This window comes from Narcine bancroftii, chromosome 9, assembly GCF_036971445.1.
Source record: "Narcine bancroftii isolate sNarBan1 chromosome 9, sNarBan1.hap1, whole genome shotgun sequence".
NCBI lineage: Eukaryota > Metazoa > Chordata > Chondrichthyes > Torpediniformes > Narcinidae > Narcine > Narcine bancroftii.
Window position 1 is genome coordinate 95,590,054 of NC_091477.1, and position 26,981 is coordinate 95,617,034.

A 26,981-nucleotide genomic window follows, 5' to 3' on the forward strand; every position below is an offset into this window, starting at 1 on the left:
AAAAAAAGTGGCATTTTGATTTGTGGTGCTGGAGAGCTTTATAATTAAGGAAGGAGAGATTCAGAAGTCTGAAAATTGGATAGAAAACTGTTCTTGAAGTGCAGCACACTTGCCTCATTTGACCAGGGCTCTGGAGTTGGGATGTTATTGTTGCATCTAATCAAGAGGTTGGTCAGGTCTCATTTAGAATACTGTGTGTGGTTCTAAATGTCTTGCTGTGGGAAGGATATCATTAAATTGGAAGAGGTGCAAAATAAATTCATGTAGCTGTTAGCAGGACTGGAGGGCTTGAGTTCGAAGGAGTGACTGGATAGGCTAGACCTTTTTTCTGTGGATTGCTGGAGGCTGAGGGTTGACCTTGTGAAGGATTATAAAATTGTGAAGGGAATAAATATTGTGAATAGTCACAGTCTTATCCATTGAGTAGGAAAGTCTAAAACTAGACCAGTGGTTCTCAACCTTTTTCTTTCCACTCACATTCCACTTTAAGTATTCCCTATGCCATTGGTGCTCTGGGATTATAAAGGATTGCTTAAGATGGTATATGAGTGGGAAGGGAAGGTTGAGAATCACTACTCTGGACCCAATTGTTACTGAAATATTTTGCTTGAGAAAAATTGTCATTGGCTCATTTCCTTTGGAGTTATGAAACAGTGCACATAATGAGTCAATTAGTTACAATTAAAACAGTGATTTCCAAACTTTTTCTTTCCTCTGACATACCACCTTAAGCAATCCCTTACTAATCACAGAGCACCTATGACACAGGGAATACTTAAAGTGGAATATGAGTGGGAAAAAAAAAGGTTGAGAACCACTAAACTAGAGGATCAAGCTGAGGGGTGAAAGAATTTAAGGATACCTGAGAGGTTACTGTTTAACATAGAGAGTGGTAGGTATATGAAGCAAACTACCAGAGGAAGTAGGAGAGACTGCAACAGTTATGACATTTAAAAGGCCAATTAGCCTAGCATTGTGTTTTTACTTCAATCACAGTGTCTGCAGACTTCGGTGTTTTACTTCCAGCCAAGTTACATGCATTGGAAATGATTGGTCGGGTATGGGGCATTTCAGGCTAGCGCAGATGGGTAACTTGTTCAGGTTGGGCTGAAAAGCCTGTTTCTCTCCTGCACTGTTCTATAACTCAATTCAAACTTGTCCAAGCTAATTTTTTTCCTTATGCTTGTGTTAATCTCTACAATCAGAGTGGTATCCCACCCTCATTTATTTTGTTGCTTTCCTGTTATAAACTGAACAAAAACTCCTGGCAATTTTAGTACCCCACTTGCCTCTGAGGAAAGCCTCTGACCACCAGTCTATACCATTACTAAGATTACTTGCTCCTATCTCTGCCACTCTTCCTTTAGTTCACCCTATCTTGAACTGTACATTTGTTACCTCTGGAATTAACTATTCCTCTATATGTGTGGCTATCCTTAATAACTTCCATTCACGTCAATTCCTGCACTGTTTGTTGACAAATGGTGGCTCTTAGTTTCAATTTTAAAATTGTCATCCTAGTTTTCAGATGTATCCATATTATTGCCTCTGTTTCTGCAATGAATTCAGCCATATAATGATTGAATATGTTTGTATTCTTCTCATTCTGGCAACTTAAGCACTCCCAGTTTTATTCACTCTTACACTGGTGTCAGCTGTGGTTTCGGTGTTCAAGGACCCAGGTCTGGAATTCCCTTTGTAAACAATTCTGTCTCTTCAAGAGAAAATCTTAAAACCTGCCTCTTTAGTCATGATCCAGTTATCTGCTGTGGCTTCTTCTGTTGTGTCTTGAATTGAATTTTATTTGATAACATTTCTGTGAGCGGTCTCTTTGGGAAGTTTTCTACTTTTATGTTATATAAGTTGATGTCAGCATAATTATCTTGGACGAAGAGTTTGCTTGTATTTTATGATCACATTTGTAAGTGTTGACATCTGCAGAAACTGTATTTGTGATGACAGCTAAATATCTGGAGGCCAAAGCACCTCATTCTTACTTCAGCTGAACTGATTTTTGTTTATGTTTCATCTTTTTGAAGCTTTGCTTGCCAGAGGATGGAACAAAGGAAGAATGTTTTTCAAATATCAGTATTTTTCAATTTAGGAATTTGAAATCGGTACAAGCTATCTTTATTAGAAACTTAGTGGAGAAGTAAAGTACATATTCTTATGTTGCATAACTCAGAAATATTGTGGTTAAAATTAAGTTGGCAGATAAATTTCCATTTAATACTGAAACTGATTATCCTCTCCATTAGAGTCGATGAGAGCCAAATAGTGGAGATATGAAGCTGGCGCTAATCCATTTTTCTGTATTTTGCTTCCCTGTGGAGTTCAATTTTACTTGAAGGCAAAAAGTTAGATTGGTATTAGTGTGTCAAGCAGAGAGTAATGATACTGTGAGCGTACTCATCAACAGAAGCTGTGCCTTACATGGGGAAAATGAATAGGAAATTATTTTAAGATCATTGATGGTATCTAGATTATTTTTGGTGCAAGAAGAATAGAGATAGATTGTATGTCTATGTATTCTTCAAAGAAAAAAATAATTCAGCAATGACACCAAATTCAAAGAGAATGAAAACAAAGAGAAACACCTGTAAGATTAAATCCTCCTATAATGAAACCAGCAATATTGAAGTTGAATAGATTGTGCTTGTTAGGAAACTTGGGGCAGGAAGTAGGATGAATCCTGTTATTTTTGTAACTTTATAGATTTAAGAAAAAATCTAACTACAAGATAATCCCATCTATACTGGTTTGAAAATAAAGTATTACTCAAAACAGGCTTGTTCACATTTGCGATATGTTGTTTGGGAAATATCAGAGTTTGATGAGGTGTGGAATGGAACAGCCTATTCTCCAGTTGAAATCTTTGTTGAAGGATAATCCTCCCAACCAGTGGAGGAATGGCAGTCTTTGCTGAAGCTAAAAAAGAATTGAGTTTGTGCTGAAGCGTTTGGAGCAATGGTTCTCAACCTTTTTCTTTCCACTCACATACTACTTGCTTAGTATTCCCTATGCCATAGATGCTCTGTGATTAGTAAGGGATTGCTTAAGGTGGTATGTGGGTGGAAAGAACAAGTTTGAAAACCACTGTTTTAATCATACCTAATTGACTTGCTTATGTGCACGGTTTCATAATTGCAAAGGAAATGGGCCAAGGACAACTTTTCTCAAGCAAAATATTTCAGTAACATTTGGGTCTAGAGCAGTGGTTCTCAGCCTTTCCTTCCCACTCACTTATCACCTTAAGCAATCGCTTACTCATCACAGTGTGCTGATGGCTTAGGGATTACTTAAAGTGGTATGTGGGTGGAAAGAAAAAGTTTGAGAACCATTGCTTTGGAGTCTGGGCCTGGGAATTGTTTGAGAGGCGGGTGCTTTAAGACAGGTGTGTTAAGAAAGATATTGTTATGGAATAGTTGGGCAATAAGTAGAATACAGTCACAGTTCACTTGTGTAATGAATGTAGACATTGTCACTGCAATTACATTGTTCCTGATGATCCAGTGCTCAATAGAGAGAAAGTGGACAATCTTTTTGATGAAAGCAGGCCTCAAAGTTTATGAAATCCATAATAATTCATAACAGAAATGCAGGATATATTGCTTAAAGGGATTCTAACAAAATTGGAATAGAATTACAGCTATGAGCCACTGCTCATGGCACATCAACTCTAAAATGAGAACATAAGTCCCTTCTAGCAACCAAACATTTTTCATTGCATTGCCATTTCAGAACTTTCCAGGGACAGCAGTGTGTGCTTGGTTTGTGTGTAGGCTGAAAAATGAGCACATTTACCCTGCAAGAAGGCGTTTTCTCTGGATAGAGATTTGAGCAAGAGACGTGCCATATTAATCAAAAGATTTTGGAAGTGAATTAGCTGCTAACAAGAAAGTGTCCAATTCCTAATGTTGTATCTAGAGGGTACATTTTCTTTGAATGCTCTCTGTCATAATGAGTAAAAGGAAGTGGAGGATTTTGCTGGTAATAGTGAGGTCCAGCAAAGATCAACATTTAGTGTCGAATTATCCTTTCTTCAATTCACAAAGAAAGGCTTTGGTTCACAGAAAACTGGTCATCTTGCTAAGGTATTCATTGGTAGTTCAGAATAGGAAATACTGAAAGGAAGAATCAGTGGTTGCTCCTTCCGGCACCAGAAGAGTTTACATAATCGGTTCAGTACCACACTGATAAATGACTAATGTGTCATTTCTGAATTTTTTTTTTACTCTAAAATGCTGGTTAATCAGTCATTGAAAAATACCACATGTAATGATGTAGCAATGGAAGAGGGTAGATTTTATCATGTGGAACAAGTCAAAATCAGTGTCAACTTGACTGTCATTGTCACGAAAGGAGACTAGTATCCTTGAAAGGAAGGAATCCTTTTGGCTTATTGAAGTTAGATTCAATACATCACTCATTACATGATGATCTAATACTGAACTGTCAACATATACCTGAATCTTTTTCATTTCACTAATTTACCACTTGTTGTTTGCTCCATTGCAGAAAATTTTCAAGTGAAAATTTGAAAGGTTAGTATGAAGTTGGAATGGTATTCTCATTTCATCCCCAATCATCAGACAGACCCATGATAGATTGAAAGATGTACTCCAACATTTGAAAAGGCAGACAAATGTGAGATGTTTCACCTGCCAATCAAGGGTTTCATCTGCCCACCTGTGAGGCTGATGTGTGATTGTTGTTTGCGGCTGATGTGTGATTGGTCCTCGGGGTGTCAATCGTTAGATCTGCCCATAGGTGAAGCTGATGCGCGATTGGTCCAAGCAAATCACGTGATCAGGCCCTGCATTGAAAAGCCATACATGGAGCATGTTTGGGCTTTTATTGCTGCTGCCTTGAGGCCAGTACTGAAGTCCAGGCTGGCAGCCACGACTGGGTAGCAGAGGACCGACTGCAATGGGCCAATGGCGGATTCCATGCTATGGTCAATACTGGAAACCAGAATCATTTGACGTACTTGTTAGTTGTAGTTCTTTTTCAATAATTTTATTATAGTTGAAATTTCACATCCAAAAATACAGAGTACATACAGATATGCTAGTTGTAGCTAATTTACAGTTCATTAGTGTGCTGTGCCTGTGGATGGATGGGCATTGTGCATTTAACCCTTGCATTCCCAATCAGGAGTTCAAAATGTTTAACAGCGATTTATTTGCACCCATTGTGTAGTTATTTATGTATTATTTCGGTTGGTGTATGTGCGTGTGTTCCCTTTTGTGAATTCTCCTGTGTGTAAATAAAGACCACTCTTTGTTGATTACACTTGATAGCCTTGATTCTCATCAAATCTATTCTTGAACACAACATTCTACATTCTATACGACAGGCATCAAGAAGACCTGGTAAATTAGAACTCATTGTGCATAGAGGGGAAATTGTTCCACTGGTTGGATGTGTGCCTTGTGCGAAGGTTGTTGGCATCTTTTATCAGTTTATCAGTTGCTGCTGAGATTTTGGCCAAATATTTACTCAATTCTTTGAACTGGGAATTTCAGATAATTGTGATAACTTTTTAATCTAAAATTCTGTCATTTCTTTTAAGGCTTCATTTGTAGTTGAAGATAAGTCATCTCCATCACTCAACATTGTGAGAACAATCTATCTTAGTAATATTCTATGTTAACTCATCCTCATCTGTTGTTTTGTCATGCCAGAAGTGTGGATGTTTAGTAATGTCCCATTCCATTCACACATCTTCAACAAACATAACAAACATACAAGTATCAAGACCTGGACAATTTTTAGACCATTTCAAACAAGAGAGAATCCAACTACTTACTCTTGATATTCAATGATAATTCAATCTCTGTGTTCATATTGACATTCTGAGGGGGTCAGCAATGACCAAATTCAACTGAACAATCTATACTCACAAAGTGATTACAAGAGAAGCTCAGAAACTGGGTATCCTCTGACACACCAATGCATTTCCATCATCTAAAAGGCACAAGCCAAGAATGTAATGGATAACTTTCGATTTTCCTGGATGTTACAACACTTTTAAAACTCAATATAGGATAAAGCAGCCTGCTTGATTGGCAACCAATCTACATTAATTCCACCACCATTGCAATATAATTGCAGTGCTTTCCATCCACTGGAGTTGCTCGCTTGGGCTTCTCTGACAGTGTTTTGCAAACTTGTGACTTCTGCCACCAAGATGGAAAAGGGCCACAAGTACCATGGAAAACTACCACCCGTGGGCTCCACTCCAAATTGCATAACATCATAATTTGAAAATATTGCCAATCCTTCAGCATTGTTGTGCTGAGGGAGTACACTTATCACAAATCCTGCAGGGTTGAAAAATATGGGTTGTCACCAGTTCCTCAAGAGCAGTTAAAGGACATCAATGAATGTTAGTCTTGCCAATGAACCCCATAACCTGATAAATGAATAAATAAATATTGGGATGAATCAAACTATTTTTGAATTGGGTAGTTTAATTGCAGGTAGATTGGATCAAAGACTGATAATGAGATCTAATCTTGTTGGTAGAGGAGGAGGTAATTTTTGATTTAAAATTTATTGAGTTTTTTAAAGTTTCCCCAAACCCTTGAATCAGTGGTAAAGCAATGTAATCATAAGTTACAAAACCTAAACTTATCCATAAAATAGAAACAAACATGGCAGCAAAGTTATCAATATAATAACCTTGTGTGTCTATTTATACCACTAATAACAGAGAAAACTGTCATTCGTTTATATACTTTAGCACTACACCCACCACTATTCCCCCCCCCAACAAACCTAGATATTTTCCCCCTTTTGATGTATAGATGTCCAATTTATCGAATGTAAGACATGCGTGCAAACACTGACATTCCTGAAATGATGGTTCCCCCCCAAATTCTTCCAACCTCTCAGTATGATTTGTCTTCCTACCATTATACTTGTCTTAATCCAATTTTGAGACTATTTATTCCCAAATAACAGGAGAAGGTAATTTTTAAGAGAAATGAAAACAGTTGATCGCCTTGATTTGTTTTGGGGGCAAAACTTTTCTGAGTTTGTTATACATCTTAAAAATTTAATTAATTGTTTTTTTTTTGGCCATTTTTATTGCTATTAAAGCAGGGCCCACCTCACTGACAAAAGACAAAGGAGGAAAAACCCAACATCCAACCCCAACCCACCAATTTTCCCTTGCAACCGCTGCAACCGTGTCTGCCTGTCCCACATCGGACTTGTCAGCTACAAACGAGCCTGCAGCTGACGTGGACATTACCCCTCCATAAATCTTCTTCCGCGAAGCCAAGCCAAAGAAAGAAAGAAAGCACTATAAAAGCCATCAAGTATCATACTCAAATGTAATGTTATAATTTAAGAAAATAATAATTGAGTTTTCATTGAGGTGTAAGATGTAATGGAATTCTGTTTTAACTTGAAGAATAATGTATTGCTTTTCACCCTATGACCTCGCATGGTTCATTGTCCTTTGAAGTATCACATTGTGAGTAAGATGAAGTCTTTTTTTAATCATGTTATTGGTAAACAATGCACAAGGAGAAAAGGAGTACATAATCATTAAGGAAAAAGTATCACTCATCATATGATATAATGTATTGAAATATCTCACAATTAATGAATATGTTCTCATCTCAAACTGAAATCTTCAATAAAAGAATTTTTTATTATATAAAATCCCTCCTGATCTAAGAAAAAAAAACTGGACAGCCTATCCTGAGAATTTATTAATAAAAAGTAATCCTCTTCAACAAAGAGAAAAGAACTACAGTGAAACCCTGATTTTGCACGCTCCAGTTTAACACGAATTTGGATATAATGCGATGATTAGCCTGTGCCATTCACCCGGCACCTGAAGTACACTATGTGGTCCTTGGCTGCTGACACTGAACACCTGGAGATGCTCACACCAGTGGGCGCTGCTCAAAGCTGAGACCCAGGCTGCTCTGCAGTAGTGATGTCCAGACGCAGCCCAGCAAGGCTACGCACCAGCAGCAGTGCGCTCTCTTCTAGTGTGCCAGCACGTGGCGAGCTCCCTCAGCTTGTACAGCTGCTGAAGGTTCTGCTCCTGCAGGAAACTGATGCCCAGGTAACACAGCTGGAATTAGAACAGAGATTTGGCTGAAATGGAGGTGAGGCAAGTTGAATAAATATACGTAAGTAACTTCGATTTAGTGCCATCTTGCTTTTTTTGTGATGTATTTTTGGACCCAAACGATCGTGTTATTACTGGGGTTTCAGTGTAAAATATAGTCATGTGGAAATAATTTATTAAAGTTCTCCAAGTCTCTTCAAATTTAACAGAAGTTTCAAATGTATGACTCCTAACTTTCTCTGAACTTAAACATGAGATAATTTTAGAGAACCATTGAGTCAAAGTAGATGGATTAGAATCTTCTCATTTAAATAAAATAGCTCTCGCCAACAATGTAGAAAAGACTGCAACCTAAAGTGTGGAAGTGGGAGCTCTTCCCACTTCTGGAGCTCTAATTCCAAAACGAGCAGTCAATGGGTTAGGTTGCAAACTAATATCCAGTATAAATGACAAAGTCTTAAAAATATCTATCCAATAGCTCTCCAACATAGGGCATGACTAAATCATATGAGTTAGAGAAGCCACTTCTGATTTACATCTATCACAAATAGGACTAACATTAGAAAAAATATGGGCCAATTTGTCTTTTGACATTTGAGCCTGATGTACCACTTTAAAATGAATCAAAGAATGACAAGCACATATTGAAGAGATATTAACCAATTCAAAAATCTTCTCCCATTATTCCTCTGGAAGATGTAACCAAAGTTCCTCTTCCCAGGCCCTTTTAATTTGGTCATTAGGATTTGATTGTAATCTTAATAACTTATTATAAACATTACCTAATATTTATAAATACTTAGAAATGTTCAAATGAAAAAAGAATCATTCAAATCCAGTTAGTATAATGTTGGAAAGTTGGGCAGTAAAGTATTCAAAAAATTTCTAATTTGGAAGTATCTAAAAAAAAAATGTAACTTGGGTATAATATTTATTGGATAATTGTTCAAAATACATTAACCACCAAATATAAACAAATCTGGAAAAATAGACAATTCCTTTAACTTTCAAAAAACAAAGCTTGATCAATTATAGATGGTTGAAAAAAAAATTAAGAGAAATGGTACAAGATAAAGTAAAAATTTTCAGTCAAAGAACTTCCGAAATTGAAACCAAATCCATAATGTATGTTTAAGTATTGGGTTGAAGGTATCCTTACTAATCTTGGAAAGTGTTAAAGAAAGAGTTGCTACCAATAAAGAGGCTACTGAATACCTCTTCCCAGAATTCAATTTCAAATCTACCCAATTAGGCCATAAAATTTATCAAAATAGTAGATCCAGAAAATAACATAGAGGATTTCAACTGCCCAATAATAGAATCTAAGATTAGTTAAAGCTTTGAGTAATTCCATCTGCAGAAATTAATCTAGCATTCTTTTTATTCCAACTGTAAAAAGATATTTGAGTCAATATTTTCAAAAAGGATTTTGGAATAAAAACACTGGCTACTTGAAATAAATACAAAAATTTAGTTAAGATTATCATCATAATAAAATTAATATGACCTATTAAAGATAAAACCAATGGAGACCATTAAGAAAGAGATTGTTTTACAAAATCTATCAAAGGAAGAAAGTTAAATTTATACAGAACTTGAAATGTTTTGGTAATTTTAACCCCAAGATAGGTAAAATTATCTTTAACCATTCGAAAAGGTGTGTGATTATAAATGCGTATATGCATGTTTATTGGACATAATTTGCTTTTACAAAGATTCAATTTATATCCAGAGAAACTACCAAATTGGGAAAGCAAAGACAACATTGAGGAATAGATTTCACAGAATCTGAAATATAAAGATACTTTGTGAAATTCATTGCCTCTATTAATTCTCCGATGATGTCAACAACATTTGGCATAAGGGTGTTAGGGTGGAACAAGGTTAATTAGTGTAGATGTCCTAATTAATGCCTGCTTTAAACACGCATTTTTAAGATGAGATTCAGATTTTGATGTGATTTCCAAAAAGACATTCAAATGAATGAGACTCAGATGTATTTGAACACAAAACACTTCTTTTAGAGGGACATGCAGCATCAGTGGGAGAAAAAGAATGGCTGAGGGTTTAAGTCAAAACCTTTTTCTTCAGCTTAAAACTTTGACCATTGTTTTTTTCTCCCACTGATGCTGCTTGACCCGCTGAGTTTTTCCAGCAGATTGTGCTTGGCTCACATACAAGTGATATGATTCATGGTGTTACGAGCCTAGAGGACCCCAAAACCCAGCAGCAATAGATATTCACCAAGACAAACGGTTACTTAAACAAAAGTTGCTTTTAATTATATTTAAACATGAAAACAGGATCACTCTTTAACTTATTACTATTAACTTAACTAACCTAACTTAACCCCCTTCTAATTCAAAGCGCACATGAATGTAATGTGTATGTAAGTTCAGAAAAGTTCTTTGATTCACAGTCCAATCTCACTTCTCATTCCTGGTTGCAAGCAATACTGTGCACAGATTTTAACAGAAGTTCACCAGGCTTTGGTGCTTGAATGGTTACCGCTCAGGAAGATTCTTGTTGGTTTTCAGAGAGAGTTTGTAGTTCCTGGACACAAACTGATCCCTCGAAATCAGCCACATCAGAGTCTTGCCGAAGAAACCTGCCCCATCAGGGTTTTCCAGATGATAACCTCTTTCTTTCAGGTCACCACAGAGTTCCCTTTTATTTCTCTTATTTCAAGTGAAATATTAGGCAGCCAGTCCTCTCCTCTTGCATGAACCGCAAGGGTTTTGACCAGGCTGAACTCAGCACTCACAACCCATCTTCCAAATGGGGTTTTTCCACAAGCTTGGCAGCTTGTCCTGTTCCAGTCCCAGCTGTGGCTGCTGACTCAAAAAACTGCAGAACTCAATTCTCTCTCTCTCTCTCTCTCTCTCTCTCTCTCTCTCTCTCTCTCTCTCTCTCTCTCTCTCTCTCTCTCTCTCTCTCTCTCTCTCTCTCTCTCACACACACAGAGAGAGAAAAAGCCTGTTTGACTCTCTCTGCTTTTAAAACCACATAACCCTCTTAGAACAGCAAGCTGTACTCCAGGCAGCTTGTGGCTCTGAACTACTCCTCTGATCTCTCATCTGTTGCTTTTAAAAACAATCCATTAGTGAAGTCTCTTGGGCACACCCCAAAATTTTTGAAGAGGCCCCCAGGAGCTGCCCTGCCTGGCTTGAGCAGAGCTCCTGTTTTTTAAATGAGATCTGTTTAGAAGTGTTTGTATGTGACCTACACTAAAAAAACCTGCCCCAATTTATCTCCCAAAAACATATTCATATCCAATACAAACACAACATAATCTGTCACAATGGGAAATGTTAGAGGTAAAAAGAGAGAAAACTTAGGTATAGAGGCACATTTATTTTAAAACGTCAGCAGATGTAAAAGAGGAAACCCTTTGGAAGTTGTCCTTTAATTGAACCAAATACAGAACTGGAATTTCAGTTGTCTACTTTACCATCTGTAATTCCTTTTGTTACAGAGTTCTGTGTTGTGTATTGGCCTATGTGTTGTGTGGTTTTGTGTTGAAAAGTGACAGTTTGCCTTAGAGAGCCAAGGTGAAGGTGGACTGCGGAGAGAGTGGGAGACTCTCCTCTGCAGAAGACTGAGCATGTGCAGAAAATGATGTAAAAATTTCTAGACTTGGATGATAAACCACCTCTGGGAGTGCTGTGGAGTGGAAGAAGGCCCAGAGCATGAGTCATGGTCTGGAGGACAGTTTAGAACGTTGGGATTTCAAAAAGGGATGAACATTCCGAAGGCAGCCAGAAGGATCCAGACCATGCCAGTGCTTCCTCTCTCTGCAAGCAACACAAGAAGACGACTTCAAATTTTGTGCTCTCTCTCTCTCTCTCAAAGATCTTTGGGCTTCAGTTTACTAAACAAACTGAATTTTGTTAATGATCTTTGCTTCGGTTGAGATTGAAGTTTTGCGAGTCTTGTGAGTTTTGTGTCTAAGTTTTTTCTGTGGGCTGGTTGGAAATATAACTTAGACTTTAATTACATATGTTATATTTAGGCTGGGGAATTTATTAGTTTTACACTGTTATAGAAATTTGCATAGTAACCTGTGGGCATTGTTATAAAAGAGGGATTTTTGAATTAAAGTTTGAAGGTGAATTTTTGTTGATAAAGTAATTGTTCATCTTTACCCCCGTGTGATATGCCTTCTTTGTGGTTGCTGGTTTGATCTTGTAACACTGTAGATGGTAAAATGTGAAGAGCAGCTTGTATTACAATAAAAATATTTATTGCAACAATGCATGGTTTTACAGAGAAGGCGGATGTTCTTTATTGAAAACAGTATAATGAAGAAAATGTTCTGTCCTCTGCAGCAGTGCATTTCACACATTCATCACTCTTTGGGTAAAGAAAATTCTCCTAATTTCTGTTCTAAAGAGACATTTCTGTATCTGAGTCTATGCCCTCTGGTCTCAGATTCTCCCAACATAGAAAACATCTCTCCATATCCCCTCTATCCAAGCCTTTCAGTATTTAGTAAGTTACAATGAAGTTTCCTCCTCATTCTTCTAAACTCTACCAAGTACAGCCCCAGAGCTATCAAATACTCCTCTTGTGATAACCCTTTTTTTCTGAGGTTCATTGCCATGAATCTCCTCTGGATCCTCCTCAATGCCAACATATCTTTCCTTGCATAAGAAGCTCAAAACTGCCCCAAGTGTAGTCTGACCAATTGCTTATGGAGCCTCTCTTTTCGATCCTGCTTTATATTCTATCCATCTCAAAATGAATGCGAGCTTTGCATTTGCCTTCCATGCAAGTGAATCTTTGCACCCTTGACTTCTGAACTCATTGCCTGTTTAGAAAAGAGTCAGTATCTTTATTCCTTTCACCAAAGTCCTGATCATACACTTCTCTGCACTGAATTCCATCTGCCATTTCCTTGCTTAATTTCCTAACCTGTCTCACTCTTTCTTCAGACTCAAAATTGCCTGCCTCTCCTCCTGTCTTTGTATTATCTGCAAACTTGAAAAACAAAGCCATCAATTTCATCATCCAAATCATTGATATGTAACGTGAAAAGAAATGGCCTCAGCTCTCATTTGGTATGAGACAGCCAGCCACCTTTTATCCCCATTGTCTGCCTCCTGCCACACAACTTATCTTTAAGTCATACAAATATCTTTTCTGTAATACCATGGACTGTTATCATGCTCAACAGCATCATGTGGGGCACCTTGCCAAAAATTCGAACAGGTGGCGGAGTTATGAGATGGAGTAGTGGCTGGTCGGGAAAACCAGCCCTCTCCAGGAAAATAGGAAAAGAGTTAGGGAAAAGCAAAGCATAACAAAAATAAAATATAAGAAATAGAAGATAAAGGTACAGAGAAGAGAAAGAAGATGTCTTCCAAGAAGGAGAAAGTAAAAAAAAAACTGGAAAAAAAGGAGAAAAGTCGCCGGAGAAGAAAGAAGGTCTTACCTGCACGAAGGAGCAGGACGCTGTGGTGGCGAGGAGCATCCGACCCTCGAGGTCAGTGCCTGCCCTGCAGAGTCGCGACCCACCAGCTGGTGCACTACAAAAATGGCTCTCAGAGCCAAACAGAAGTGCACAATCAAAGGAGAAAGAGGACACCGGCGGGAGGGGGGCTCAGCAGAGGAGTGGGCTGTCACAGAGCGAACAGCTGAGGGATGCCCGACACTAGGGCTCTCAGCTGGAGGACGAGGAAGACAGCAGAAGAGGGAGCAATGAAACAGACATGGGAGATGGATGGAGGGATGACCGACAAGAAGACCAACGTCAGGAAGCACAACAGACAAGCAGCCCAGGAGGGGAGGACCAGCAACAAGAGGCCCAGCAAGAAGAGGCCCAACAAAGAGATACAAGCAGCCCATCAGGAAAAAATGGAAGAGACACAGACACAAAGAAGAGAAGAAGACACAAACACAGATACAGACACAGAAGGAGAGGAAGAAGAAGGCCAAGATCTTCACGGAGAAATAGAAGGTAAAACTGATGGACAAAGAGAAAAGGTAAAACTGATGAACAGAATATAGATAAAGTCTTTTTTAAGAACAAATGAGGTCACTAAAAGAATGGTTTTCATTAGAGTTTAATGCAATTAAAAGGAAAATGAAAAGAACAGAAGATAAAATGCAAAGGTTAGAAGTAATGACAGAGGAGTAGAGAATGTGGAAGAGCAGGAAACGGCTGAATTGGAAGTAAATGACTTAAGAGAAAAATTGGAAGAAAGTGACAAAAAAATTAAAGAGACACAAGATTTGTTATCTCAGAAAATTGATATGTGGAAAATTATAGTAGGCAAAACAAAATAACAATAGTGGGCCTGAAGGAGGGTGAAGAAGCACAGACATGAAGGAATTTAAAAAAGGATGGATCCTGAAGGTCCAGAAATGCAGGAAGAAATGGAAATAGAAAGGGCACACAGAGCACTAGCTCCGAAACCACAGACACATCAAAAACCAAGATCCATCTTAGTAAAATTTTTGAGATACACGACAAGAGAAAATTACTGGAACGGGCAAGGAATAAAATTAGAGAAGATAATAAACCATTGGAATACAAGGGTCAAAAAATATTTTTTTTACCCAGATATAAGTTTTGAACTCTTAAAGAGGAGGAAGGAGTTTAATACAGCGAAATCGAATTTATGGAAAAAAGGTTACAAATTCATATTAAGACATCCAGCCGTGTTTAAAATATTTATACCCGGGGAGCAAAACAGACTGTCCTCAGATCCAGAGAAAGCGCAAGAATTTGCAGAATGTTTGCAGGACAGGAGAAGAGATATAGCAAGAATGAAGAATGGTGATAAAGTATATATAAAGATGTAAAAACAATGTATGTGTAAAGAACTAAAGAGGGAAAAGAGAAGGGAAGGATGGGAGTAAGGGGGGAAAAAAGAAGAGAGAGAGAGCTTTGTTATATGTGTTCTTTTAAAAAAGTGTTTTCTGGAGAGGGCTGAGTAGAGGGGGAATAACCGTCACTGCAAAATCAGTTGACGCTACGAACAAGATCGCAATCCAAATGAAAAAGGGAGTTGTGGTTGCCCAGCAAGGGATATGGGGCAACTCAGAGAGGGGGGGAACTTTTGGGGTTAAGGTATTAGTGGATGTGGGAACTGCAGGAGTACTTTATATCTTAAATGTGTTGTCATACATTAAGTATAATAAGAGAAAACTAAGAGATGAAAATGGGAAAAGGGGGGTGGAGGTGGAAAAGAGGTGTATACAAGATATAAGATGGCCATGTTGAACTATATGACTATAAACATTAATGGAATACATAACCAAATTAAAAGGAAGAGGCTACTAAATTTATTGAAGAAGGAAAAAATAGATATAGCATTTGTGCAGGAAATGCACCTAACTGAAGTGGAACATAACAAACTAAAGAGAGACTTGGGTAGGACCCGTAATTGCAGCATCGTATTATTCAAAAGCTAGAGGTGTAGCCATACTCGTTAACAAAAATGTACCAATCAAAATAGAGGAGGAAATGATAGATCTAGCAGGGAGGTATGCAATGATAGTGTCAGATATACTCAAAATTTTGGAATTTGCTCAACATATATGCACCTAACGAGGAGGATTAAAAGTTTATGCAGGTTATTTTTTTGAAGATTGCAGACACACCAGGAAATATATTGATAGGAGGGGATTTTAACCTTATTTTGGACCCAATGTTGGATAAAACTGGACAAAAGACGAGTAAAAAGAATAAAGTAACCAAATTTATGGTTAAATCAATGCAGAAATTGGATATATGGAGGAGGCAACACCCAAGAGAGAAGGAATATTCATATTAATCGAGTAGGCACAAAACTTACTCAAGGATTGATATGTTTTTGTTGTCAGCCCATATTCAAGGGAGAATCAGGAAAACTGAGTATAAAGCTAGACTGGTATCAGATCATTCACCCTTATTATTAGCAATAGAACTGGAGGACATCCCACCAAGAACATACAGATGGAGGTTAAACACCATGCTACTTAAAAGACAGGAATTAAGAGAGTTTTTTGAACGCCAAATTAAAACATATTTTGAAATAAACACAGGATCAGTGAAAGACAAATTTATATTATGGGATGCAATGAAAGCCTTCATTAGAGGGCAGATAATAAGTTATGAGACTAAGCTGAAAAAGGATTACAATTGGCAAATAGAGCAGTTGGAAAGGGAGATAGTAAGTACAGAAAAGGAATTAGTAAAAAGGGATGATATAATGAAAAGGAGAGAATTGGTGGACGAAAAAATTAAATCCGAAACATTACAAACGTACAAGATGGAGAAGAACAAAGCAAAAGTATTATGAAATGGGAGAAAAAACACATAAAATATTAGCCTGGCAACTTAAAACAAAACAAGCTAAAAGAACGATACTGGCATCAAGGAAAAAGGACAAACAAACTACATATAATTCAACAGAGATTAATGAGAATTTTATGAACAATTGTATCAAACTGAGAATGAGAGGAAAGATGACAAAATAGAGTAATTTTTAGGTAAAATTGAATTACCAAAATTACAAGAAGAGGAATAAAACAAACTAATAAAACCATTTCAAATAGAGGAAATACAGGATATATTAAAAAAGCTGCCGAACAATAAAACACCAGGAGAGGATGAATTTCCAATAGAATTCTATAAAACATTTAGAGTTATTAATTCCTCCTCTCCTGGAAGTAATGAACCAGATAGAAGAAACTCAAAACTTGCCAGATTCATGTAAGACAGCAATAATTACAGTAATACCAAAGAAGGGAAGGATCCATTAACGCCAGCATCATAAAGACCAATATCTCTACTTAACTCAGACTATAAGATAATACCGAAATTATTAGCAAACAGATTGGCCGATTGTGTACCTAAAATAGTAAAACAAGATCAAACTGGATTTATTAAGAAAAAAACGAACAGCGGACAATATCTGCAAACTTATTAATTTAATCCACGCAGTTCAAGGAGATAAGAAACCAACAGTGGGTTTTGCTCGAGACGCAGAAAAAGCCTTTGACAGAGTAGAGTGGAATTACTTATTTAAAGTACTACCGAAGTTCAATCTACCAGAAAAATATATAAATTGGATTAAAGCATTGTATAATGGACCATTGGCGAAGGTAGCAGTAAATGGATATGTATTGAGTCACTTTAAATTAAGTAGGTTGACTAGACAGGGACGTCCACTATCCCCCTCATTGTTCGCCTTAGCAATAGAACCTTTGGCAGAACTGATAAGAATAAAAAATAAAATAAAAGGGATAAAAATAAAGGAGAAGGAGTATAAAATCAGCTTATTTGCAGATGACATCATAGTATACCTAACAGAACCAGAGGTATTAGTAAAAGAATTACATAAGAAATTGAAGGAATATGGAGAAATATCGATGTACAAGATCAACGCAAATAAAAGTGAAGTGATGCCAATGAGTAACGCGGACTATACAGAATTTAAAAAAGAATCACATTTAAATGGCAAGCACAAGCAATCTGATACCTAGGGATCAGGTTAGATAATAACTTAAGCCACTTGTACAAACTAAATTATCAGCCACTAATAAAGAAATTGCAGGAAGACTTAGAATATTGGAAAGAATTACTGCTAACGTTGATAGGGAGGGTAAACTACATTAAAATGAACGTGTTCCCAAGGATACAAAACTTATTTCAAACGTTACCAATTCCTTTAACAGAAAAATTCTTTAAGGAACTAAAAAGAATAATAAGGAAATTCGTGTGGAAAGGGAGGAATCCAAGGGTAGCGTTAGATAAATTAGCAGAGAGGTATAATCAAGGTGGTTTGCAGTTACCAAATTTTAGAAATTATTATAGAGTATTTATCAGATTTTTACCAGACAAGGGAAAAACCTGACTGGACTAGGATAGAACTAGATAAAATAGGAAAAAAGGTACCGGAACATATATTTTATAAGTGGGATGAAAAGATGGTGCAATATAAAAACTCAACAGTACTGCATCATTTACTTAATACATGGAAAGGAAAAAAATGAATTATCAAATATCAAAATTACTATTGATGCAAAATCCGCTAATCCCTTTTACAATAGACAATCTTTTCTTTAGAAAATGGGAGAGGAAAGGAATCAAAAGAATAGAAAATTGTTTTTTGGGAAATAATTTATTAACATTTGAACAGTTGAAGTATAAATATGGAATAACTCATGGTACATTGTTTGCATATCATCAACTGAAAGCTTATTTAAAGGATAAATTGGGAAGCAGCTTTGAATACGTGATTACAGACACAATGATAATTAAAAGATTTATAACCAACATGTACATTAAGCTGCAAGATAAGGAAGATGAAATAAACTATAAACCTAAGCAGAAGTGGGAAAAGGATCTAAACATAAAGATAAAAAATAAAGTATGGGAAAAGTTATGTTCTGGAACTATGAAAAATACAATAAACACAAGGTTATGCATGATACAGTATAATTGGTTACACAGGGTATATATTACTCCTCAAAAATTAAAAAAATGGGATTCAACATTATTGGATAGATGTTTTCACTGTCAGAAGGAAATGGGAACAACACGACATGTATCTTGGGCATGTACGAAAGTAAATATGTTTTGGGAAGAATTAAATCAGATACTAAATAAAATTACAAAAAATAACATACCAAAAAAAACAGATATTTCTTTTAAGTAACATAAAAAATAGAGAATTAGGCCTCAAATTGGATTAAGTGCAAAAAAAATTCATTATGATAGCCTTAGCGATAGCAAAAAAATGTATAATGTTAAGTTGGAAAATGGAAGAGTGCATGAGTAAACAACAATGGTACATGGAAATGAATAAATGTATTCCATTGGAAAAAATAACATATAATTTAAAAAATAAAGTCACAATGATTGAACAAATTTGGGAACCATACATGGAAGATATCAGAGAGAGCTTGCCTACGACCTCCATCCCCTAAAATGAGAATGAAAATGATAAGAAGACAAAATGACTAGTTTCAATGTGTAATAAATAGATGACGCATTTTTCTTGTTTATTTTCCTTTGTGTGAAGATATTGTTTAATGGGTTTTGGACGGAGGTGGGTAGAGGGGAGGGAAGAAAAGGTGGAAGAAAAGGGGAGAAAAGACCACTGTGTAAATTTGATGGGAAATGTTTGTGCATATTTTGGTTGATATGGTTTACAGTGTGAAAAATAAAAATTATTAAAAAATTCCAACAGGTTTGTCAGACAAGGTTTCCCTTGAAGGAAACCATGCTGACTTTGGTCTACTTTACTGTGTGCCTCCAAGAATCCTGAAACCTCATCCTCAATAATAGATTCTAATTTCTGAAGTCAGGCTTATCGGCCTTTCCGTCCTTGAAGAATGGAGTGACATTTGCAATGTTCCAATCATCTAGATCCATTCCAGAATCTAGTGATTCTTGAAAGATCGTAACTAATGCATCCACAATTTCTTCAGCTACCTCTGTAAGCACCTTGGGTATAGTTCAGCTCATCCAGGTCACTTATTGACCTTCAGACTTTTCAACTTCTCCAGCACCTTTTCCTTAGTAATTGGGACTACACCCAATTTTGCCCCTTGATGCTCTCACACTGAAAACTAATGCAAAATATTTATTGAGTTCATCCACCCTTTCTTAGTCTCCCGCTACTATCTCCCCGACACCATTTTTCACCATGTCCACCTTCCTCTCTTTTGCTCTTGATGTATCTGAAAAACTTTTCGTAATCTTTTTTATTCATGCTTTTAATTTATTCTTCCAATTGAATATACACTTGGATTGGCTTCAGAAATAGTAACAAATATTGCAACATATCAAAATTTATATAAAAAAAAAGCAACTTGTCATTTACAGGCTTTATCCATGGAATTCTTTGTGTGGTAGCTGTTTTGTTTTCGTTAGCCAGAACCATGGTGGCTGCATTTTGCCGTGTGCACTGGGGCTTTCTGCAGCACATTAATCAGGGGCAGAGGTGATGCAGCACTTAGTATGTTCAATCAACCAGAGACAAGAATGAAGGGTGCCAGTTTTGAACTAGAAATCATGCAGAAGCTGTCTTTTAATTGGATCACATTCAGAACTGCAATATCTTATCTGAGCTTCAATTATTCTTTGCCATCTGCAATTCATGCTTGCATATTTTCATTTCTCTAGAACCAAAGGTTAACAATGGAAGCAAAATTATTGCCTATGCATTGAAGAAATCAACTAAAGGAGTCAAAGTGCAAATAACTTCTTAGAAGTAAGAAATTACTTTGTTTTACTTTTTTTAAATAATGGAGAATTAAATTATTCAATTAAATTTATTATATTTTCCAAATGGAAAATAGTTATTTGAATGAATTTTCTACATTTACCTCCTGCATGAGTTAGCTTTGTTAAATCAGGAATGGTGAAGTACAATCACATACTGCTGAAAGTTAGGTGAGAGAAAAATAATTGTCAGCTGTTTTGGAGAACATGTTTCACAGACAACGTTCTCTGTTGGTTATGTGATTCACTATACATCATTGTGTGATAATTTATAACATTAGTGGTTCATGTAATCTTTACAAAGTGCTGATTTTCACACATGATTTGTGTAACCAAGTTTCTTGCTTTTGGCATGTATAACTTGACATGTTTATTGTTGTAAATGAGTCACATTTCATTTACATTGATCTCACAATGTTTAATCTGTCACATTCACTTTGGTCATTTGATTTCTGTTGTATTACATTTTATCTTCTCAGATACAAATTGTGATTAATATTGAGAAGCCTTGTATTTTTAAAATGTGTGTTGCCACCCTTAATGTGATTTAGGCAGAAAAGCACAATTCATCTAAATTTCCCCTCACTAATCATTGCAGACAACTGACATTTGGCAAGTGTGTTATAATTATTGTGATTACAATGGTAGCATAATAATAGAAAGTGTAATTAAATTTAGTTTGAACATTTCCATGCAATCAACATTTTGAATATTTGTGCCAGCCCTTGCATCGAATCAAGGTTGCTGACTGGATGGCTGGATCCCTGCCTAGAGTATTTCAGCATGTCCCAGATTTTCATACATGATCAATCCAATGTAGAAGTCAGAGGGGAATTGGATATCAAATACTAGGACATTTGAATTCCTGATTTGTCAATAGTCTCCGTGTTGGATCCAATCATAGAGCACTGTTGTGTCAAAGAAAAAGGCAGGTTGCACTTTGCGTTTTGACCTCTCAGCTTTCACCAGATGGGTTGAAGTTATTGATCCTGTGGCCAGAGAGAAATCCAAGTTATTGTTTATTACATTTTTTCATCATATTCATTATTAATTTTTGATGTTTTTTAAAAGTTTTTATATTGATTACTTAAAACTTTAATGGTTATAAGCCCCTTTTATACTTGCATCCCACTAAATTGGCTGTTCTGTGACCCAGGATAGGAATGATGTTTTTGCTATTCACACTTGACCAGTCTTAACTGGGACACTGTGCATGTTCACACTTGCAAGGGGCCTTCACTGAGGTTAGGATTGTTCTACCTTCTGCCAGTGACATCCTGACACATCGTGCGATAGTGGACCTGCCCTAAATCCTGATCAATGTGTTATGATCTTATATTTGAACAAAATTAATCATGTCTAATTATAACATAATTAAGCTTTATGTACAGCACAGTATGACCCCTTCAGCCCCTGTTGTTGATGTGTTGACCTATATAAACCTTTATAAGGTGCCGTGGGAAAGTGCTAGCAATAAATAGCAATAGCGAACAATTTTTAAACAACATGAGGAAGTTGGTAGTGTTATTGTACACAATTCATACAGTGTGGGGAAAATTGGTAGTGCTATCATGCACAATATATAAATACCGTGGGGGAAAAAGTTGTGGTGGACGTGCCCTCCCAGAATGCCGTGCGGCAGAGAAAGGGCTGCATGCATGGAGCACTCTTGATGGGGTTTCTCTGCCGCATAGCATTCTGGGAAGTCAGGTCCGCCATTGGATTTTCCCACTGTCTTTATTGGTAGCGATAGCGCTACCAATTTTCCCACACTGCTATTACTATTTATTTCCCCCTTCTCTCTCTCTCTTTCTCTCTCTCTCTCTCTCTCTCTCTCTCTCTCTCTCTCCCACTGTGACTTTCCCACAACAAATTTTATACCTTCATTTTAATCTTTTCTTCCTTCATGTTCCTGCACTCATGCAAAAATTTGGGTCATTTCTATCCCAGAATGCAATTGCCTGTTCTACACTTGACTTTTTGCAATGCCGGCGTCTGCAGACACTGGGGATTGTACTAGGGATTGAGGCAGTCTATCCCTGGTGCGAGATGATGTCATGGTGTTGAGAAGATTTTCCTTTCACATTAGACCCTTTTAGGCTGATTAGCCATTAATTCCTGGGACCTCTTGCAAGTGTGAAAGGGGCTATAGTTGTAATAGTTGGAATGAGTCAAATGTTCCTCAAGTCTGTTCCATTATTCTATGGATGGTCCTAAACCATTTTTCTGCCTGATTCCCATACCTTCTGATTCATTCAGTGACAAAGAAATGTACCAGCTAATTGTAATCTATAGTTCGCAGAGGTGGGAGCAACAAATATTTAAAATCCCTGTGTAAACATATTTCCTTATCTCAGTTCTAACACAATTTTGAAAATTCAGAATGAAAGCAATGCCTAATTTGAATGCAACTGACTTTACCTTTCAGTTTTGTGTAGAATTAGAAAAAGAAACATTTATTATTTGATGCAATGCCCTGTGAAAGAAATTTGAGAAAATTCAACAGTTCTCTGCTTGAGAGGTGGTGGGGGGAGGGGAGAGTGGTGCTGGGGGTAGGGAGGACATGTGATGGTCACAGCCCGAGCACGGCTCTAATTTGGAACTACATTACGAAGTTCACTTCAAGGTGTGTGAGAAGGTGGACGTGTATTGCTGAACACAAATGAAAAGTAATGTTTATCAACTTAAATGCTATTCAACTTGGGAATGCTTGATAACTATCAGTTGTCGAGAAATTTTTGTAGTGCTGGCACTTTAAGTAATGTGCTTTTTCTTAGCATTGGTTTAGATTTTGCATAAGAATATTTAGAAAACATTATGAATTCATAGATCTATCTTTGTCAAATAAAGTTTGTTCAAGGTAAGTTGACTATGACAACTGTGTCTGTAGACAGTGGTGAATAATTGCACGTAGACAGTTCATCTCTGATGATAACGGGAGCCCTGAGCTTGTTTCCATGTGCATATCAGTGTTAATGCTTTGTTTTCTGTCCTTGTCAAGGAAATGTGATCAAAATTCTATTTTAATTTTCAAGGGCAAGTGAAGATCGTGGGGCAAACATGTAAGATGGAAAGTTCAGGCCTGCATATGTCGAGGAAATGTCAGCATTGTAAGAAAAGGTTTTAGTTGCCATCAATCAGACAGTTTCTTTTCCAAAAATAGTTAAGCAAGGGCAGGAGTTGTGTATACTTGGTGAACTGTAGAGGTAATTACTGCTGTCCTGCTTAACTGACTTTCTTAGCTATCTTTGGACTTGCAAGCCATTCCAAAACTGATGACATGCTGACTTTAAGGGATGATTTAGTTTCTCAGGGCTGTCTTGCATTAGAAAAATGCCAAGGCATTTCACAAGGATGAAATTAAATGTTAGAAATTGCAGTGAGATAATCTTTAATAAATGTGACTGTTGGAGCAATTATTTATGTTCACATTGGGGATTAGTTAACCTTGATTATTTTAACTTTTTTGAAACCTGACCTTCAGTCATTTAGAAATATTGAATTAATTAATTTTGAATTTAGTGAATCAATTAGCAATTGATGCTCTGTTTCTTCAAGTAAAATCATATGAAGCAGGATATACTTTACTTTTGAGCTTTGAATCTTAATCATATGCCAGTTTTCAAAAATATGGAACATTGTCTTGAAACGATGTGATTCAAAGTGTATTTTCAAGATGTAGAATTTGTTTGCATATTTTCAATGTATCTTCTCTATAGTTCGAACCTTTCCTTATTATTCCATAAGAAGAGATTTGAATGATGATAGAAATCAGTTGTGAAACAGCCTTGAACAAAACAAAAAAGGTTTACTCCTTGAAGGACAATGGCATGGTGCGCTTTATTTTCCATAAAAACACATCTTTATTTTATCAAACTATAGGATGTGCACAAAAAAGAGTTGCATTTAAACATAAATAAAAGCAAAGATAGAATAAATGGTCCATTGGGCTTACAGATCACAGCGAAAAAAGATCCAAAGACGTTTTATAAATTTATCGAGTCAGGAGAAAAAATACAAAGTCGGCTTCTTGATCACAGAATATCTGGCTGGAATTCCTAATGCATTGTTTGCATTTGTTTTTACAAAAGACGTTGTTATGGAGAAAATTGATGAAATAAAGGATGAGGTCAAAATAATGTTAAAGGATTTAGAAACTTTAAGCGGGTGAATGAATCACCAGTTAAACAGAGACTTAATTTTCCAAGGTAACTGGAATGAATTCAGGGTATTGGAGAAGTGGTACTATTTGGCTGGATTTATCAAGGGATATTTGTATAGGTAGGCCTGGTCAGAGTAGGGCATTTGATGTTGTCTCAGAAAGGCATCTGGCAGGAATCCACAAAGAAGTTAGTGGAAGAAATAGAGGCTGAGGTAGCCAAATGCAAGTTGGACCCAAAAATTATCTGAGTAGAAAAGGAAGAAGAGGATATTAGCTCAAAGGAATTTTTTATGACTAAAAGGCAGTTAGGAGTGTTGTTCCACAAAACTTTGACCCCAGTCCCGGTTCTTATTATTTCATATTTCAATGTTTTTGACAAATGTTGGCAGTTTAATACAGGAAGTTGCAACTGATAGACAAATCAGCTGTGTAGTTGATGGTGAGCTGGAAGGCTTTCGACTGCAGAAAGATAGAGGTGGGGAGTTCACTAGAATAGCAAAATGTACATTTTATTTTGGAGACATACAAAACCTGATAGTCAAATCGAAGGTTAGCGGCTTAGAGAGAAGATCTCCTCTTTATATGTGAAGTTTGATGCAGGAAAAATTACCAGGGCTTTCCTTCATTTGAGGTTTGATAAAACAGACTATTAGACTTTCAGATTCCATGCAACTTCCACCTTAAATGGATATAAAGGTGTCTGCTCAATTACCATACAAATTGGTTACTGTCTTTTGGCAGCCTTCATACTTTCTCATCCTTAGTGGTCAACTCAATTTCATGGCTTCAGAGGAAGAGAATGAAGAGCAGACAAATATTGAAGGGAATTGTGATGTAATTTGTTAACAACAGTCCTTATCTAGACCTGATTTGAACCTCTGTGCCAAAAGTGGATCCTCATCTTAGAGCCAATCTTTGGACCACTCGAGGAGTTTGTCTTTAAAATACATTCATTGCTCACAGACCTCCCAATATCAGACTTGTCAGGGCTGCAAAAGATCCATTTTATTGGCTGTCAGCAGCCTGAGGTTCTGTAGCACCGTCTCAAGCGTGGCTGAGCCTTGTGGAATATATTGAGAGGCCTCTGATGCTAAAACCCCTTGACAGATCTTTGTTAACTGAGAACATTGTCATGGATTTTGATAGTTTTAAATTGCCTCTGTCATTCTTAGACATTAAAAGCACTTAAAATTGAGTACAGAAATCATTGTCGTACCCAAGTAAAATTGAATATCAAAATTCCTGCATCCAAATGGATGCATAAGGTACAGCAACCACAATAGGAGATATTAAATTACCAATATGCCAATTTAATGTACCCTATTTTAAAAATAGCAGAGTGAACCTTGTGAACATGAAAAGAATTAAAATACATGAAACTGTAACAAAATAATGTCTTCCTTTGCTTTCAAACTAATTGGATTATGAAATCATTAAAATCATGATTCATGTCAGACCTGACTTGCCATATGATCTGAGTGACAGTTCCTGCACATAATGCCAAGCTGGAGAATCCCAGTATAAACTGCTTCATTGCTGTATTCCATGTGGAATCCAGCAGCAAAGCCAATTGATTGATTCTGTCTTCCAAATCAATCACTAAATTCCATACTTCACATTTGCAGTCTGTACGTGCTGATTTCATTATTACTGGATGAACACTTGTGGTTTCATTGAAACTGCTGACAGATGTCAGCATAATGCAGCCCATTATTTCGGTGTATCAAGTATATCCTTGCAAGAATAGGCCAAATCCTTCAACATGATTGTAGTTAAAACACAATGCTTGGGAAACTCATCAGGTCAAACAGTGTACTTTATAAAGCAAAGATAAAGAAACATAACCAAAGTTTCAGGCTTGAGTCCATCATCAAGGTATGAACAAAATATAGGTAGGTCCCTGAACAAAATGCTGGCGTGGTGGAAGCGATGGGGGAGGAGCACAGTCTCACAGGCAGGAGGTAATGGGTGGATAAGGGAGGGAGGACCCACCAGCAAACAAGGGGAGGGGGAATGGCTGTGTGAATGGAGAGGCAAGGGGGTGGAGAGCTGGAAGAAAGAAGACAGAGAGATGGGAAAGAGAGCGAGAATGACTGTATCCCTTGCAAACACTCTTGGAGCTTTCTGATGATACAAGAAGCTGCTGTTAAAAATCTAATACTGAAATTGATTTTGATTGTAACGTTATGCATACTAAAAATGGTCTTCAAACACTGATGGACCACAGCATGTTTCCATGCGGGTGTTTAAAAATGTTAATTAAAATACTTTAAATTTAAGAGATTAAGACGTGTTTCTTACCTTCCTTGCCTTTGACTTGAAAATATTGCTCAGTCATTGCCAATGGTGGGCCATGGCACATTTGGCCAAAAGTCAGGTGAGCCTTAGCTTGAGACCTACTGCATTAGATCATTTCACTTCCTTTCACAACTACTCATTTTAAAGGCACTCATTATTTTTCTGGATAGTTTTATTCCTTCCAATCAAATTTATTTTAGTGGAAG

At 36.9% G+C, this 26,981-nt stretch overlaps 1 protein-coding gene across 12 annotated transcripts in view; it reads left to right on the plus strand.

Annotated features, from left to right (window-relative positions):
- LOC138742470 (inactive N-acetylated-alpha-linked acidic dipeptidase-like protein 2) overlaps window positions 1-26,981 on the plus strand; it is a 658,708-nt gene that overhangs the window by 92,138 nt on the left and 539,589 nt on the right. For 10 of the 12 annotated variants that reach the window (XM_069896945.1, XM_069896944.1, XM_069896943.1 and 7 more), the window contains one exon: window positions 20,217-20,304. The gene's annotated coding sequence lies outside the window, so the exon portion shown is untranslated. Of the gene's footprint in view, window positions 1-4,518; window positions 4,545-11,861; window positions 12,030-20,216; window positions 20,305-26,981 lie in introns of those variants that run through there. The other 2 variants (XM_069896934.1, XM_069896933.1) reach the window with 2 other exon arrangements.